Below are 18,944 nucleotides of genomic sequence, written 5' to 3' on the forward strand. Positions count from 1 at the left end.
GGGCTAATTCAGGCCAATGAAGGTCAAGGACTCCATACAGAATCTTATGGCACCACCCACGACTCTCTATGTCAAACCATTCCAAAGTTATAGCAGAAAATCGGGACAACCAATCAGAAGAAGGGGCGGGGCTAATTAAGGCCAACGAAGCTTAAGAACTCATTACAGAGTCCCATGATACCACCCATGACTTCCTATGTCAAACCATTCAAAAGTTATAGCAGAAAAAAGGGACAACCAATCAGAAGAAGGGGCGGGGCTAATTCAGGCCAATGAAGGTCAAGGACTCCATAAAGAATCTGATGACACCACCCACGACTCTCTATGTCAAACCATTCCAAAGTTATAGCAGAAAATCGGGACAACCAATCAGAAGAAGGGGCGGGGCTAATTAAGGCCAACGAAGCTTAAGGACTCATTACAGAGTCCCATGACACCACCCACAACTCTCTATGTCAAACCATTCAAAAGTTATGGCAGAGAAAAGTTTTCTAGGGGGCGCTGTTGAACCGTTAGCCACGCCCATTAATGCAAACCATGAAATATCAAATTTATCGCCAAGTCTGTCTTGCATGCAAAATTTGGTGACTTTTGGAGAACTATCAAATATGGACCAATCACATGAAGGGGGGGCGCGCCTTTTGGCGTCTAGCGTCGCCACGGTAACACTTTTGAAAGAGAAAAGTAATGCGGGGTGTCGCAGGATGTAGACGCACATTTTGATGTATAACACACCTGGGTGCACGTTACGGTTCAAAATGGCCGACATCCTGTTCGGTTTCCGCCATGGCTCCAAGAGACTTTTCTTTAAGTTGTGCCATGATACAGGTGTGTACCAATTTTCGTGCATGTACGTCAAACCGTATTGTGGGGCTTGAGGCACAAAGTTTTCCTGGGGGCGCTGTTGAGCCATTTTGCCACGCCCATTAATGCAAACCATGAAATATCAAATTTATCGCCAGGCCTGGCTTGCATGCCAAATTTGGTGCCTTTTGGGGAACTATCAAATATGGACCAATCAGATGAAGGGGGGGGTGCGCTTGTTGGCGTCTAGCGTCGCCACGGTAACACTTTTGAAAGAGAAAAGTAATGCGTGTAGTCGCAGGATGGAGACGCACATTTTAATGTATAACACACCTGGGTGCACGTTACGGTTCGGGCTGAATTAACTCTCGAAGGAATGGCATATATTGCTCCAAAATTACGCAATTAATTCAGAATGTTCAAAATGGCCGACTTCCTGTTCGGTTTCGGCCATGGCGCCAAGAGACTTTTCTTTTAGTTGCGACATGATACAGGTGTGTACCGATTTTCTTTCAAGTACGTCAAACCGTATTATGGGGCTTGAGGCACAAAGTTTTTTCTGTTGAACCAATCAGATGAAGGGTGGGCGCGCTTTTTGGCGTCTAGCGCCGCCACGGTAACGCTTTTGAAAGAGAAAAGTATTGCGTGTTGTCGCAGGATGGAGACGCACATTTTTTTTTTTTTTTTTTTTGATCAAATTTTTATTTTATTTTCACTCAAACAGTACAGGCACTGAATATGTTACATCAATCCCCCCACCCCCACCCCACCCACCCGGACACACACAAAATGAAACAAACTATTAAAGACCAGGACAACTATCTGACGTCTGTATATGAAATCAAAATAAAATCGAGACAGGGCGGCTAAAGCAAGCAACAACAAAAAAAAAAAAAAAAAAAAAAAAAAAAAAAAAGAGAGAGACTCGCGGATTTGTGAAACAGTGAATATAGAACCTCACGGTGCTAAGCAAGTTAAGTCAAATACACAACAAAGGAAAAAAAAAAAAAAAAAAAAACACGAGGATCAAAGCAAGCGCTTCAGTGCTTCAGCTGTGGTGAGCCACATATTCACATTCGCCTCTTTGGCCCCATTTATACGGGCTGTCGATAACTCCATGTAAGTAACATCAAGAAAAGTCAAGATCCATTGTTTGATGGACAAAGTATGAGGGGGCTTCCAACGTACTGCTATCATTTTCTTAGCAGCTGTTAGACCTGCTAATATGACCCGTTTCTGACGTTCAGGGACTGGAAGTGCGTAAAGATCATTCAGTAATAACACTGGTATGGTCACAGGTAATGTCTCTGATATGAGTGTCGTCAGCTCAGCGGCCACGCCCTGCCAAAAAACGAGCGACAGGGGGGCACTCCCACACCATGTGGATAAAAGTGCCAGGAGTTTTTAATGTACACAGGGTGCATGAGGGATCACTGATAACTTTCATAAAATGTAGCCTACGAGGGGTCAGGTAGGTCCTATGCACAAAATTATGATGGATCTGTTGATGGTCAGGATTTCGAGAGGCAAGTTTGATATTGGCCCACACCTCGTCCCAGTCAAAATCCTGAACCAGTCCGGGGACATCACCCCTCCACATCCTGTCTACTGGAAGCGTTTTGTAGGAGGCCTCAAGCATGTACAAATACAAAGTGGATACCATTCCCCTCGAGGGTCTATTAGTAATGATCAACTCGTGAAGTGGATGTGTAGGTAGCGGGTGTTGCCAAGGTACACCGTGTGCTTTAAGAGAAGCTCTTAGCTGCAAATAAAAAAAAAGGAAGTGCCTGGTAAATTGAAGTTATTCTTAATGTCCTGAAAAGAGCGTAAACCATCTAAGCTGAATATATCACCCAAAAACTGTACACCTCCCCTTTCCCACTGAGAATAGGTGATAGGTCTCCCCCCGATCAGCAAGTCCTTATTATTGAAAATTGGTGATTGTAGGTGCCATCTACAAGATATATTACATATCCTTTCTACAGAGCGCCAAACCCGAATCAGATGGGACACAATGGGGCCGCAGCGCAGCTGACACTGCCTCACAGAGATATTCGCAAATAAAACATCTGCCAAAGACCAAGGGTGCACCATTCTTTCTTCCATCGTGCGCCAGGAAACCGACGTCTGAGAGTCAAACCATGTGACCAGGGGTCTGAGAGAGAAAGACCAATGATAAAATTTGAAGTTGGGAACCGCTAAACCTCCATCTAATCTCTTGCGCTGGACAGTGGCAGATCTGAGGCGGGGTCTCTTGCCATTCCAGATAAATCTTGAAACAGCCGCCTGCAGTTTACCCCAGTATCCAGTAGGGGGAGGGAGGGGGACCATAGAGCTAACAAAGTTTATTCTGGGCAATACATTCATTTTGACAATAGAAATGCGAGTTGGGCAGGCTGGACCATCTCTCCAAATCACTCAAGACCTTATTCAGTACCTCAGTATAATTGTGCTTCACAATAAGGTGTAAAGAGAGAAATATCTCAATGCCCAAATATTTGAAATGTGGAACCGAGGGAATATTAGGAGGTAAAACAGAGTCCCTAGTCACTTTGTTCAATGGCAGCAGAGCCGACTTCGACCAATTAATTTTGAACCCTGATAGCGAGCCAAATTCATCCAACATTGATAAGAGGTGGGGGGCAGACTGTAACGGGTCGCCAAGAAAGATTAAAATATTGTCAGCGTAAAGCGCCAGGTGGTGGAGTGTGTTATGAACAGTTATGGGCTTAATAACCGGTGATAATCGGATCATCTGCGCTAGGGGTTCAAGAGACAGAGCAAACAGCGTCGGGCTCAAAGGACAGCCCTGACGAGATGATCTAGTTACTGGGAACAGAGTGGAGCAAATGTTACCTGTAAGAACCATTGCAGAGGGGTTTGAGTATAATAGCTGTACCATTTTCACAAAATCGTCTCCAAAACCCATCGCCCCCAACACCGACCACAAAAAGGACCACTCAAGGCGATCAAACGCCTTCATCGCGTCAAGGGATAAAACAGCTGCCGGATGTTTGATGTCTGTTGCGGCGTCGATTACGTGCAACAGTCGGCGGACATTGTCAGAGGCTAGACGCGATTTCATAAAGCCTGTCTGGTCACAGTGAACCAGTGACGAGATATGCGGTTGCAGACGTCGAGAGAGAGCCTTGGCATAAATTTTTACGTTGGCGTTCAACAGACTAAGGGGCCTGTAATTACCACATTCCGTCGGGTTTTTATCCTTTTTCAGTAGTAAGGTGATTACAGCTGTATTCACATCCCTAGAAAAAGAGCCCTTCTCCATCGAAAAATGGATCATACTGAGAAGCAGCGGGCCAAGAAGGTCCCAGAAGGCCGCGTAAAATTCTGGCGGAATGCCATCGAGACCCGGTGATTTGCCCCTTTGCATACTGAGCACAGCCCTCTTAAGTTCTTCAAGAGAAAATGGTTTTGCCAACTCATTTGCCGCCTCCACCGCAAGACGAGGTAACTTTAATTGGGCCAAATAATCGTCACATTTATCTTTGTCGAAAAGTATGTCTGATTCATACAGGTCAGAGTAAAAACTGCGAAAAGAGTCATTAATCTGCATTGGGTCGGTGGTAATAGCTCCTGACTGTAATTTGATAGAGGAGATATCTGAAAACTGCTCATTTGACCTAATCTTCATCGCCAAAAGGTGGCTGGGCCTTGACCCATGAAAATAATAACGCTGCCTAGTCCTGTGGATTAAGAATTCTGATCGGCGTCTGAGGATGGCATTGATTTCTTTTTTGATCACCTCACGCTGCAAGACTATCTGTTCTGAGTAATTAGCAGACAACGCGGATTCTAGTTTTGCAAGTTTGTTTTCCAATTCATGTAATTTAGAAATTTGCATCTTGTGCTGGTTGGAGGAAAACCATGTGGCATTACCCCTGATAAAACCTTTAATTGAGTCCCAAAGTATTCTAGGATCGTCGACTGAACCAACATTGAACTCCAAGAATTCCTTAAGTTTTTCTATAAATTGTGCCCCAAACTCTTCTTGTCCTAACAGGGTCGTGTTAAGGCGCCATTTTGGTGCACGAGGGGAAGCGTTAATGAGCACCGATGAACAAAGCACACCTTTATGATCGGAGAGGGCCATGGGAAGCAGAGAAACACCGTGAAATGCAAAATTTGGTGACTTTTTGGGCACGTTTAGGGGGGCAAAAAGGCCCTCCTTTCGTCAGAAGAAAAAAGAAAGAAAGAAAGAAAAAAAATTCCTACAGATACAATAGGGCCTTCGCACTGAAGGTGCTCGGGCCCTAATAAAAATGTGTTTATTTTATATGAAAAAACAAAATGCTTTGATTTAAAGTTTAAAGTGCTTTAATAGCATTGAACTTGCATGACTGTACAGACAGACAACCATACTAGCATCTGAAATATCCTCCTATGCTACGTATGTCCACATCAGCCCAGATGTATAATATAGCTACAGGTGAAGAATATGGTGTAAAAGTTAATTTATTTCAATAATTCAACTAGAATATGGTGTAAAAGTTAATTTACGTCAATAATTCAACTAGAATATGGTGTAAAAGTTAATTTATTTCAATAATTCAACTAGAATATGGTGTAAAAGTTAATGAAAATATGGTACAAATCGTGTCCCGTATTAGTTCAAAACGGGACGCAACATTTTTTTCTCAAATAAAGGACAATTCCGTATTTTACGGGACGGTGGCAACCCTATACTCAGCAGCAGCCACCGCCAATCCTGTAATATTTTTCTCTCTGTTCCAACGTTTGTCGCGTTCAGCTTTCTTTCGTTCGCTTTTTTCTTTTTTCTTCCTCACTGCGTCCTGACGTTAACGGACCCAGGTAGGCGGGACTACTGGCTGAAGTAACCAATGACAACCACCTGCTGCATTCAGGTGAAAGGAAATGAATGGGAAAATCCATCCACATGCTGAAGTCTGTGTAACCCATTATTATCAAGGGGGTTACACATGCAAAATTTGGTGACTTTTGGGGCACGTTTAGGGGGGCAAAAAGGCCCTCCTTTCGTCGGAAGAAGGAAAAAAAAAACAATTCCTACAGATACAATAGGGCCTTCGCACTGTCAGTGCTCGGGTCCTATTTAATTTAAGCTGCAAGCAGCATTGATCAGGCCCTTGCACTCATGGCCCATGGCCATTCACTTCGATGACTGACGTCAATTTGTCCATGTTGGTAAATTCTGTGTTTTGATGAAAAAGCAAATAAACATCTTATCGATTATTTTGACTGTGTGTGCTAATAGGCTATTTTCTATCCCCTTTAAAGCATGAAAAAACACAGGTACAGGATGCATTAGATACATTAGAAGTGTTTCCTTGTGCGTCCCCTCAGGTGTGCAGGGTGTCCATCGGATATCATGGCTTACCTGTCGCTTTACTGATGAACAAGTAGCTGTGAACCAGGAAGGACATGTGGAGACTCATCTCATTCCAAGACAGGCAATGTTGCAGTTTGGTGAAAAGGGCGACCCTCCTATTAATCCAGATGCCATCACCTTCCTGCTCACAGGTGAGGCCCTGCAAGTTACAGGAGGATTGAATTTCAGTCAAACACATGCTCTTTTATTCTGTCTGATTCTGTTGTAAGGCAAGGCAAGTTTATTTATATAGCACAATTCAACACAAGGTAATTCAAAGTGCTTTACATCGACATTAAAAGCGGCAAGACACAATTGAACAGTAAAATGAGATAAAATTATGATAAAAAGCACAAGTTGCTTTTGTACCGCAGGTACATATCTCATTTGCAGAGGTGTCAAAAGTATTCACATTCATTACTCAGGTAGAAGTATAGATACTAGAGTTTAAAAATACTCCTGTAGAAGTTGAAGTATCAACTCAAGTTTTTTACTCAAGTAAAAGTATAAAAGTACTGGTTTCAAAACTACTTAAAGTATAAAAGTAAAAGTAATGTAAGGGGGAAAAAAGCCATTAAGGACAAAAGCCATTGAAAACGAATGAATCTTAGTATAATGCAAATATATTAAAGAACCATATATGTGTACTATTGAGCATAAACATGTGTTTCAGAGAGCAGGAGATATGATGACTAGTTGCCTATAAGTATTGTAATGGTGCAAAAAGTCAAACTTCAGAGGCATGTTATCATTTATCCTAACCTTTATTGGAATTTACATCCAAGTTTAGTTGCAGGAATCTGAGGGAACGGATGTAAGAACAAAACTGGACAAGAACATCTGAAACAACCACAACCAAATTCACTCTATCCGGATGGAGCAATTTAACTGGATAGTTTTTTTTTTAAAGGCCAAAATGAAATAGAGTAACGAGGCTTCAGTAATGTAAGGAGTAAAAAGTACAGATAATTGCGTGAAAATGTAAGGAGTAAAAGTAAAAAGTCGTCTGAAAAATAATTACTCCAGTGAAGTATAGATAACCAAAATTTCTACTTAAGTAAGGTAACGAAGTATTTGTACTTCGTTACTTGACACCTCTGCTCATTTGCAGTTTTCAGAGAGTATTTAATTTAAGAGTATGCTTAAATACCAACTAAATGAAATAAAATGATAAGAAAAGAGGTAAAATAATAAGAAGCACAAGTTGTTAAAAATAAGGGCAGTAGAATACAGCAGGTAAGTATTTAATTTAAGAGTACGCTTCAGTAAACAGAAATGTTTTTAACCCTGATTTAAAGGATCTACAGTTGGAGCAGACCTCAGGTCTACAGGAAGTTTGTTCCACCGGTGAGGAGCAGAATAACTGAACGCTGCCTCACCTTGCTTGGTTCTGGTTCTTGGGAACCACAACAAACCAGATCCAGATGAACCTCAGGGGTCTGGGAGCTTCATAGGAACTAACAGATCAAGGATGTATTTTGGTCCAAGACCATTCAGTGCTTTGTAGACCAGAAGTAAGATTTTGAACTCTATCCTTTGACTCACTGGAAGCCAGTGTAGTGATTTCATGACCGGTGTAATGTGGTCCAGTTTCCTGGTGTTTGTAAGAACTCTGGCGGCGTTCTGTATCAACTGCCTGATTGATTTATTTCTTGTTAAGGCCTGTAAAGATGCCATTGCAATAATCCAACCTACTGAAAATGAATGCATGAATATGTTTTTCCATGTCTTGTTTAGACAGAATCCCCTTAATTGTAGCAATGTTTTTTGTAGCATCCAAATTGGACCTCCGGCGATATGTTGAGGGTGTGGAACCGGAGGAGCTGGAGTGTGAACTTCGCAGGTACAGCACCGAGGGCATCCACGTCCGCTGGCCTGTCCAGGGAGCGCTGGGGTACAACCGCTGGTTCAGCTGCACCCTCAAACACAGCAAGGGCGTCTTCACGGTCACCGGCTTCCTACGACACCCGTCTGACCAGGGTCCCCCGGGACAGCAGGACTACCGCAGCTGGCCGGCTATTTCTGACAGAGAGCTTCTTCCAACCACAGGTAAACTCCTCAAAGATACATGTTTTCATTAAGACACGTAACAGGATGCTTTTATTCTGAAAATATTATCAAAAGCCACGTTGAGGCAGCTGACGTTGTGGTGTTTCCACTCAGTTATCATTTCATTTATTCTTTATTTCATTCAAAAATAAAACCTCAAACTATTTAATACAAACACAAATGTTCCTAAATTGTGAATGAAAGGGAGCAGAAAGAAAAAGAATCTTAATCTGCCCCTTTTTCCCAATTCAATTTAGTCAATTTACAAAGAACGTAAATTAAAAAATTAAAAAACAACAACTAAGTAAATAAAAAAACTAAAATAAAATAAAATAGCTGCCGGCTATGGGTATGTCAATCAAACTTAATTAACATTTTTCATTATATTTCCTTAACATACTGGCTTTAATTGTTCTTTTGAATGTAATGTTTGATTTGGATTCTTTGGTTTCTTGGTTCATATTGTTCCATAAACTGATTCCTTTCACAGAAACACAACGTTCCATCAATTAAAGGAGCTTGAGGCCGGATTGAGGCAGAATTTATGAAAAAAATTCGTATACGTTTTAAGTTTTCTAGTAATAATGTCAGATGAAGCGTTCCAAACCCAAAAGAATGAGCCCTCTAGTGTATCTCTCCGTTGCCTTGAACAGGCTGTGTGCTGCAAAATGTGCTGCAATTCGGGCCCGAATTTCCCGCGCTGGGCTGCGGATGTGACGTCACATGACGCTGCATGCGCGTTCTCCCCGTTCTCCCGTGCCGGCTTCGCTGTTGGCTGCAGTACCCCCGACGGCCGTCGTGGTGAAGGGTGGCGCTAGAGAGTCTCATTTCTTAAAATGAGCCTCAAGCTCCTTTAAGTCCTGAATCTTGGGGGTTTTTTTAAAGATCTCTGTTCCTTTTAAGTTATACTTGCTTTCTCTTTTTTCAAATCTTTTCTAAATGTTGATTGGTAAAGTTTTTTTTATGAGCTTTAAACATAATTTGCAGAATACTATAGTCTACTATATCGTTTTCTACTGATTATTCTTATGGCTCTTTTTTGCAAAATGAAAATTGACTGAATATACAGGACTGTCTCAGAAAATTTGAATATTGTGATAAAGTTCTTTATTTTCTCTAATGCAATTAAAAAAACAAAAATGTCATACATTCTGGATTCATTACAAATCAACTGAAATATTGCAAGCCTTTTATTATTTTAATATAGCTGATTATGGCTTACAGTTTTAAGATTAAGATTCCCAGAATATTCAAATTTTTTGAGATAGGATATTTGAGTTTTCTTAAACTGTAAGCCATGATCAGCAATATTAAAATAATAAAAGGCTTGCAATATTTCAGTTGATTTGTAATGAATCCAGAATGTATGACATTTTTGCATTACAGAAAATAAAGGACTTTATCACAATATTCTAATTTTCTGAGACAGTCCTGTATGTTTTACAGGCATTTCCCCAAACTTCACCAATCACCCTTTTTATTTATTTTTTTACAAAGTAAGCTTGTGTCCTGTTGTAAATGGGTTTCTGTGCAGCACTGTATTGGTCCCGTGTCTCTCCACAGTTGCCATGGTGATCAAAACCCAGACTCCAGTAGTGAACGCCCGCCTGAGGTCGGAGCAAAAGCTCCACTGCCAGTTTGCCGTTGATCACCGCGGGCCGAACGTGACGCTGGAGTGGCACCGGCAGCACCGCGGAGAGAAGTCCAGGCTCTTCAGCCACGTCAGCCGCTCAGGGCAGACCCACGGCTCCGGTGTGGCGCTGAAAGGCCTGGCGGGAGGAGACGCCTCGTACACGCTGCCTTTCACCAAGATGATCAGCGAAGGAACCTACATTTGCTCCGTGTCTGTCGTTCCACTGTTTGCCAGTCTGGACGTCAATCTGCACATTGAAGGTGGGAGAAAAGTCACAGGTCACAGACTAAGCAATGAATGATCTTATTAATTAATATTTAAAGCTCTGATTTCAATTTCAATTCAGTTTTATTTATGAAGCAACACAATTGTCTCTAGGATCTTTCAGGGCCAGAACATGACCCCCGATCAATTATTACATAAACAATGGCAGGTAAAAACTCCCCTTTAGGAGTGAAGAAGCCTTGAGCAGGACATGATTAACAGTCACAGAGTGATGATTATTAATTACATATAAATATATAACAAGTTATCTGTTGGATTTTATTACCTTTACCAGTAGATGCAGATTAAATAGCTGTCACAGACAAAATATTCCCCAAATAAAAATGCCATAATAACATTTAGGACAATCATTTGACAGAAATTCAAAACATTATTTATGTTTTCATTGTCTTGAAATTAGAAGTTTATGTGCTTCGTTTTGTCAATGGCCCAAAAATGTCAAAACAATAATTGATTAAAGTGATTTTTAAGCTCTTTAAAAGTTATCATCACATGATAAGGTCAGAAATAATGATGTACAATTGCTTTGTCACTGTATTAAAGTAGATTTTTCAGGTGGGGATTTAAGACATTTTTTTTTTTAGGTCACCAAGTAAACATATTTCTTTCTTACATTATGAGGATAATTAGTATTTACTTTACTATTTTAATACTGTTACACACTATATTGTGTAACAGGAATATAGGATTGTGCTTTTGATAGCAAAGTAAAACAGCAAGCCTGTAGGTAAACTGTTTCTTTTCATCCTTTACTACTCATAGATTGGAAATTAAAATCAACACGCTTTGCTGATATTACACCAGCAAGTAAAGAAATACACACATGCACAAATAATTATGAATTTTTTAATCGACAGTAATAATTGTCGTGCCTCGTGTCCTCAGAGCCGCCCCGGGTTTCTCTCAACGTGGGTCCCACTCTGGTGATGGAGGAGGGGAAGGAGCAGAAGATCATGTGTGAGGCAGAGAGCTACTATCCTCTGGATGTGGACATTACGTGGTATGAGCAGGACCCGCGAGCGTCGCGTCAGCGGGTCGGTGCGCCGCTTCCCGTGATGCTGGAGAATATCCTGATGTCCAGCCACAAACACAACACGGACAGCACCTTCTCCGTGGCGGCTTTCTTTTACCTGCAGGCGTCTCTGAAGTCTTCGGGGAGGCAGTTTACGTGCAGCGTCACCCATCAGTCCTTGAGAGTGCCCATCAGGCAGAGCTTCATCCTGGAGGTTGAAGGTAAGGAGAGGTCGCGGTATCTCAGTTCTTGCTGTACTGTGAGTTACCACCTGGTGGCAGCAGATTGTCACATCTCTTTATCTGCTTTCTCCACGGAAGAGCCATCCAGTTGGATGCTGAACCTCGCTCTTGTCTTCTTGGTGTTCATACTGTTGGCAATTCTGGCTGTGATGCTGCCTCGCCTGAACTCAGGTTAGTGAGGGATAACATAATAACCCCGTAACGTCTATATAGAAGCTAATATGAAATCATTTCAAGACTAACTATTACTGTGAAATTTGACGTTTTGATGGTCAAAAGAGTAACTGTACTTTATTTTCTCTACAGCAAGAAGACAGGTACGGGTAAAAAGATATGAAAACCTTATTTTATGTCTTACAACCGATATTGTTGTATGTTGATGTCTCACTGACGTGTTTGTACCTGCATGTGTGTTTCTGCAGAAGAAATTCTACTGAGAGAACTTGCCGCCATGACAAGAACCAGAAGTACCAGTGAAGACAAACTATGTCTCTGATTTGCGTCGTAAACTTTTGGCGAAGACGGTTGATGAAGCAGGTTCTAAACTACTTTTGTTTACGTTTGTGTGCAGTAAATTTCTGTAGATAATCAGGAAAGCCTGGAGGTGACTTTCGATGGTGTGAATGTACTGTTATTGATCAGGTAGAATAGATTGTTTTGGTGAAAGAGGCTTTGAATGAACTGACATTTACCTGGTAAATGTTGGGGCGTCCAAACTAGTAATTTTGGAATGACGGGGGCCCGTCCCTCATAATGGCTGCAATGACTAATCAAATATATCCATCCCATGACAGAATGGAGAGTTGGGGTTTTCTTGCAGAGAAAATAAAGTGGCTTAATTTTCTGCATTTGTACATTGGGACTATAGTGACACTAGGGCTGCAACTAACGACTATTCTGATAGTCGATTCGTCAACTACTACTGAAATGCTTAGTCGACTAATCGGATTAATTAATAATAATAATTAATAATCAAAATTATTAAATGGCTCTTATTTTCATTTAAATTTTGCATGAGATTGTTTGAATAAATTAAAGACATTAAAGATGGACACTTCGTTCAGAAATACATCTTTTAATGATCTTTACTGCCAGACTGTGATGTTGCATCTGTCGCTGCCATATTGTTTACCGTGCGCTGTACTCTATTGCGCATGTGTAATTCTCAGTAGAGATAGAAAGGGAGGGAGATGCCTCACTCTGTTAATTTTTTTTGCCGACAATAGTCGTCTAAGACAATTTTATCATCTATTTTGGTGGACAACGCCGACCAATCGTTGCACCCCTAAGTGACACAAACTCAACAAAGTAATTAATTTAATGAAATTAGAAATGTTCACCATTTATTTGTATTTTATGTGTGATCAGAGTTGGAAAAATGTGAGTCAGTTTCACAGTTTATTCTTTCTTTTATTCATATAGTTTTTTTTAAAGGGTGTCACTTTGTGCTTTTGCTTCTTGTCTAAAATTCTGTTTTGATCCAGTTCCTCTTCATATTTCTTCTGACATTAAAGAAAACAAAAAAAGCATAAATGCTGAAGGAGAAATGTGAGCTTTAAACCGTATTTGAAGCATTGTTATCGTAGGCCTGTTTTTTTTTCCTTGAATTCAACTTTTATATTTTCATCAATCCTGTGTTCACTTTATGTAAACTTCTTATGTTCACTGTCAACAAATCAAAATCCCGTTGCAGATCAGAGTTTCTGGTTCTGTCTCCCATTTGTCCAAAAAAAAAAAGCCCAAGAAAAATAATTGTTTCCAATGTAAACATTTATTTAAAATATAAAAAGTGTTCAAATGAAGAATAAAGAAGTGTGTCTTAAAATTGGTTTTACTAGGTACAGCACTTTGGTCAGCAGAGGTGGTTTTAAATGTGTTGTATAAATAAACTAGACTTGATTTATTTTTTCATTTGAGTCCTGTATTGATTTTAAATGTCTACGTCACACGTTTATAAAGCGATTCAAAACAACAAAAAAAAGGAAAATCAAATACGGACCTTTTTCCTCATATAAGTATATTTAAATAATATAAGAGTCCCCAAATATAATACAATGTATGTGTTTTATTTGACACATGGATCGTTATTACGAACTGTAATGACAATTTTTCCTATTTCCAAAAGTTTTCCACCTACAAGCTTTTGTCATTACTTCACAGGTGCAAGGCTTAAAGTGTCAGGGTTTGACACTTCCCCCAGTTTGCCTTCAGTTTCTGTCTTGCCCCGCCTGTGTCCCATCTGCCCTGATTGTGTCTGCACCTGTGTCTCGTCATGTCTCGTTATCCCCTCAGTATATCTTGTCTTGTCATTCCTTTGTGCCCTGTCGGTCCGTACTGTTCCCTCCTCCATGTGCTCCCAGTTTTGTTCTTTGTTACTTGTGGTTTTTTGATCCTGCTCTGCAGCGCCTTGTTTTTGCCTTTTTATGGAATAAATCCCTTTTGTTTTTGAGAACTCCTGCCTCCAGCCTCCCTCTGTCTCCTGCACTTGGGTCCTAGAAAACCAAACCATGACAGAACGGACCGACCATATGGACCCAGCGGGATACTACCTCACCTTTATGGAGTTTTTGCGCCAGGAGGAGTATTGGGACCCCTTTTGGGGAACACGCCTGGCTCTGGGTGGGCCCAGGAGCCTGCAGGCCCAGGGGAAGCGACGGCGTCAGCACCAGTCCCAGCCCCAGCCTGTTCCGGTGGGGGCCCTGGACGCACCTCTTCCTGTTCCCGAGGTGGTCCTGGACGCATCCCAGCCCGTTTCCCCCTTCTGGGGAACACGCCTGGCTCGAGGCGGGCCCGGGGGTTCTCAGCCCCAGGGGAAGCGACGGCGTCAGCGCCAGCCTCAGCCTGTTCCTGCTCCAGCGGTGGTCCTGGACGCATCGTCCCCTGTTCCGGCTCCAGCAGTGGTCCTGGACGCATCGCCCCCTGTTCCGGCGCTGGTCCTCGACGCATCGCCCCCTGTTCTGGCTCCAGCGGTGGTCCTGGACGCCTCAGCTCCTGCTGGAGTTCCTCCTCCGGTGATGGTTCCGGACCCCCCCCAGCCAGCTCCGAGGATCCGTGCCCCCCCTCAGCCAGCTCCGAGGATCCGTGCCCCCCCTCAGCCAGCTCCGAGGATCCGTGCCCCCCCTCAGCCAGATCCGAGGACCCGTGCCCCCCCTCGGCCAGCTCCGAGGATCCGTGCCCCCCCTCGGCCAGCTCCGAGGACCCGTGCCCCCCCTCGGCCAGCTCCGAGGACCCGTGCCCCCCCTCGGCCAGCTCCGAGGACCCGTGCCCCCCCTCAGCCAGCTCCGAGGACCCGTGTTCCCCCCCAGCCCGCCCTGGATGTGGACTGTGGGGACATCTGGGATCTGTCCCTTGAGGGGGGGCCAGCGCCTCGGACCCGGGTACCCCCGGAGCCGGCACCTCGGACCCGGGTCCCCACTCGGGCAGCTCCGGGGATCCTCTGCCCCCCGACGCCGGCTCCCCGCATCCTGTCTGCTCCTGTTCCGGCTCCCCGCATCCTGTCTGCTCCGGTTCCGGCTCCCCGCATCCTGTCTGCTCCGGTTCCGGCTCCCCGCATCCTGTCTGCTCCTGTTCCGGCTCCCCGCATCCTGTCTGCTCCTTTTCCGGCTCCCCGCATCCTGTCTGCTCCTTTTCCGGCTCCCCGCATCCTGTCTGTTCCTTTTCCGGCTCCCCGCATCCTGTCTGCTCCTGTTCCGGCTCCCCGCCTCCTGTCTGCTCCTGTTCCGGCTCCCCGCCTCCTGTCTGCTCCTGTTCCGGCTCCCCGCCTCCTGTCAGTCCCAACTCCGGCTCCCCGCCTCCTGTCAGCCCCGACTCCGGATCCTGAGGCGCTCCCGCAGCCCTCTGTTCCTGAGGCGGTCCCGCAGCCCTCTGTTCCTGAGGCGGTCCCGCAGCCCTCTGTTCCTGAGGCGGTCCCGCAGCCCTCTGTTCCTGAGGCGGTCCCGCAGTCCCGTCAGGTCCCCGAGCCCCGTCAGGTCCCCGAGCCCCGTCAGGTCCCCGAGCCCCGTCAGGTCCCCGAGCCCCGTCAGGTTCCCGAGTGCCGTCAGGTTCCCGAGTCCCGTCCAGTCTCAGAGCCCCGCCAGGAATCCCCGTCACGCCTCCCGCCCAGGCCCAGGCCTCGGGGACGCCCCCCCGAGCTCTCTCGCTGGTCTGCTCGGTCCCGAGGGCGGCCCCCGGAGCTTTGGCCGTGTGTGGTCCTTTGATCTTACTTGACTCTGACAGGGTCATGTGACATGACATTTCCTCAGTCCTCCACAGGACCAGATACAAACCTCAGCCTGAAACTTCCACTGTGCAGATTCACCCGTTACCTACAGACTGAAGGTAAAAGTCCGTAAAATTCAAATGACAAGAACCTCCAATCCAAAACTCCTCCTCCAGTTGTTGACTTCATCTTCACTTAATACAAGAGGTCATACGTACATGTCAGCTGCAGACCAGATTTGAAAGAAAGTGTAATAGGTCTTAGCTAAAACATTTTTCTGTGAGCCCTGTCTCCACCTGCAGCATCTAAAGTACCTGCAGTCACCTCTATCCACCTGCTGACAGTCATCTGAGGACCCAAACATCCATCTGCAGTCTCAGCTGGTCAGAGGTGTCAAGTAACGAAGTACAAATACTTTGTTACCTTACTTAAGTAGAAATTTTGGTTATCTATACTTCACTGGAATAATTATTTTTCAGACGACTTTTTACTTCTACTCCTTACATTTTCACGCAATTATCTGTACTTTTTACTCCTTACATTTTAAAAACAGCCTCGTTACTCTATTTCATTTTGGCCTTTAAAAAAAAACTATCCAGTTAAATTGCTCCATCCGGATAGAGTGAATTTGGTTGTGGTTGTTTCAGATGTTCTTGTCCAGTTTTGTTCTTACATCCGTTCCCTCAGATTCCTGCAACTAAACTTGGATGTACATTCCAATAAAGGTTAGGATAAATGATAACATGCCTCTGAAGTTTGACTTTTTGCACCATTACAATACTTATACGCAACTAGTCATCATATCTCCTGCTCTCTGAAACACATGTTAATGCTCAATAGTACACATATATGGTTATTTAATATATTTGCATTATACTAAGATACATTCATTTTCAATGGCTTTTGTCCTTCATGGCTTTTTTCCCCCTTACATTACTTTTACTTTTATACTTTAAGTAGTTTTGAAACCAGTACTTTTATACTTTTACTTGAGTAAAAAACTTGAGTTGATACTTCAACTTCTACAGAGTATTTTTAAACTTTACTATCTATACATCTACCTGAGTAATGAATGTGAATACTTTTGACACCTCTGCAGCTGGTTGATTGTTAACCTCCTCCTCCTCCTCCTCCTCCGTGTGCCACTGCAAACATATGCAAGTGCTGAGACCTCAACTGTAAATCTTTCCAGTGAGCAGATGAAACACAATTATCATTTACCGACCACCTTTTCCTCCTGAACTATAACTGTTTAAAGTTTTTTTTTTTTTTTTTTTTAAATACACCTAACCATAGTTATGTTTTCAGATGTATCACATTGTCTATTTTTGTGTCTTGTGATGAAAATCAGATGACTTTTGATTGCAGTTACTACAGAAACCCAGTTAATTCCTAGATATTTAAATTATACATGAAAAAACATTAGAACTTGGACAACAACGGTGGAGTTAAAGTGCCTGCAGCATGTGCAAAAAGCTTTTGGATGTGAGTGGTCACTGTGAGCACGTTGACAAATGTGTGGGTAGATTGAGCTTTAGCGCCCTCTGCTGGTTGAAAAAGCTTACAGCACCTGGTATTCCCAGGTGGTCTCCCATCCAAGTACTATACAGGCCCGCCCGACCCTGCTAAGCTTCCGAGATCAGACGAGATCAGGCGTATTCAGGCTGGTATGGCCGTAAGCTGAAGCTGTGGCTAGAAATCCCCCTTATATAGTGTTGAACATGTGGACACCAGCGATCCTCTGTTTACGAGGCAAAGGAGCATAATGTTGGTTTGAACACCAGTCACCGTTGAACTGGGTAAAGATGGAGGAATTCACAACTTCCCAAATCCCCTTATACCTCTCTATTCAATAAATGTATCCGCTCTGAAAAAACGCTGCGTACCCCTTTGTTATCAACGCACTGATAGTATGGCATGAGGTGTTATCTTGGGGAAAATGCTCCTTTATCCCAGTTTTCTCCTATTTGGTGGAACAGAAACGTCACACCTGGAACTAATGACCTTGGTTTTAAGTTATGGTCAGATAGAGATATAAGTAACATCTCAGACCTGTATGAGAATGACACTCTTTTAAGTTTCAATGAGGTTAACCAAAAGTTTAGCATTGATTCTAAACATTTCTTCAAGTATCTTCAGATAAGAAGCTTCATAATAAAGACACAGAACTCTATAAACCTTCCTGGTCTAAAGTCTTTAGAAAACATAGTTTGATGGAACAGCTGGATTAATCTCAAAATTCTATCAGAATATTATAGCTGCATCAAAAGAATCCTCAGTGAATAAAAGATTAGCATGGTGTCCAGACCTTACTGAAGGAATCACTGTAGAAGAATGGCAGGATATATGTCACCGGTGCCAAGTACAAACAATAAACACAAGGTTCAAACTCCTACAATATAAATGCGTGATGATAACATATATTACATTAGTTACTACACCGCGTTTACCGTAATACACCAGATACTTTTGTGAAGTGTGGTATACAGAAAGGTAGCTTGTTTCACTGCCTCTGGGAACGTACCCTCATTCAAACATTTTGGAAAGAGATTATCACAATTATATCTCTGTTCATCAAGAAGCAACTTCCTCTTTGTCCCAAGCTTTGTATTTTTTATTGTTTCCCTGCAAGTTGTACTTTGAACGCTAGCAGGAAGAAGATGGTGGTATTTTGTCTTCTAGAAGCTAAACATAAAATTGCACTGTCATGGAAATCTGTTCACAGACCAAGTAGGCAGAGTTGGGTTGAGGGATTACTGCAATGCGTTGCTTTAGAGAAACATACATAGGCTGTTAAAGGGAAATATAACACATTTCAGAAGATTTAGGGCTCCCTTATGCAATTTCTGGAGTCTACTGTTATATTAAATATTTTTTATTCTTATTTTTATATATGCAACTTCTTGTTTATTTCTAATAAGGTCACTGATCACATTTTGGATCATGGGAGCGTTCTCTAAGTACACAACGTGTTTCCAGCTGTGTATGTACATGTTGGTCACTCATTAGCGTTATCCTTCTCTTTTCCTTAAACGCCATGATGAGAATCAGTCTGTTACCACGACAGTAAAATAGACCACTTAAATCTCTACATTTCTTCAAGTGCTTATTTGTACATATTAATGTGCCATGTTCTGTTTTGTACTGTTTTGTGTCTTTGTACTGCAATTGAAAAAGTCAATAAAAATATTTGCCAAAAAAAAAAAATTGTGGGGGCCTCGGTCGAGGTGGAGGGGGCCTCGCTGGCGGTGGCTTTCCTCCCGCCCTCTTCTCCCCTCTGTGGGGTTGCTGGTGGTCTGGGTTCCGGGTTCTTCCTCGTTGGCCTCTGGTCTCGCGGTTGCTCCCTCCTCCTCCCC

The 18,944-nt window shown here is 43.1% G+C and overlaps 1 protein-coding gene and 1 pseudogene across 1 annotated transcript in view; one reads left to right on the forward strand and one right to left on the reverse strand.

Moving 5' to 3' along the window:
• The window catches only part of LOC133457448 (NACHT, LRR and PYD domains-containing protein 14-like), a 217,193-nt gene that overhangs the window by 142,794 nt on the left and 55,455 nt on the right, over positions 1–18,944 (forward strand). The gene's annotated exons all lie outside the window — the stretch shown is intronic.
• Positions 17,147–17,269, reverse strand: LOC133457600 (5S ribosomal RNA; annotated as a pseudogene).

This window comes from Cololabis saira, chromosome 12 (genome assembly GCF_033807715.1).
Source record: "Cololabis saira isolate AMF1-May2022 chromosome 12, fColSai1.1, whole genome shotgun sequence".
Taxonomy (NCBI): Eukaryota; Metazoa; Chordata; class Actinopteri; order Beloniformes; family Belonidae; genus Cololabis; species Cololabis saira.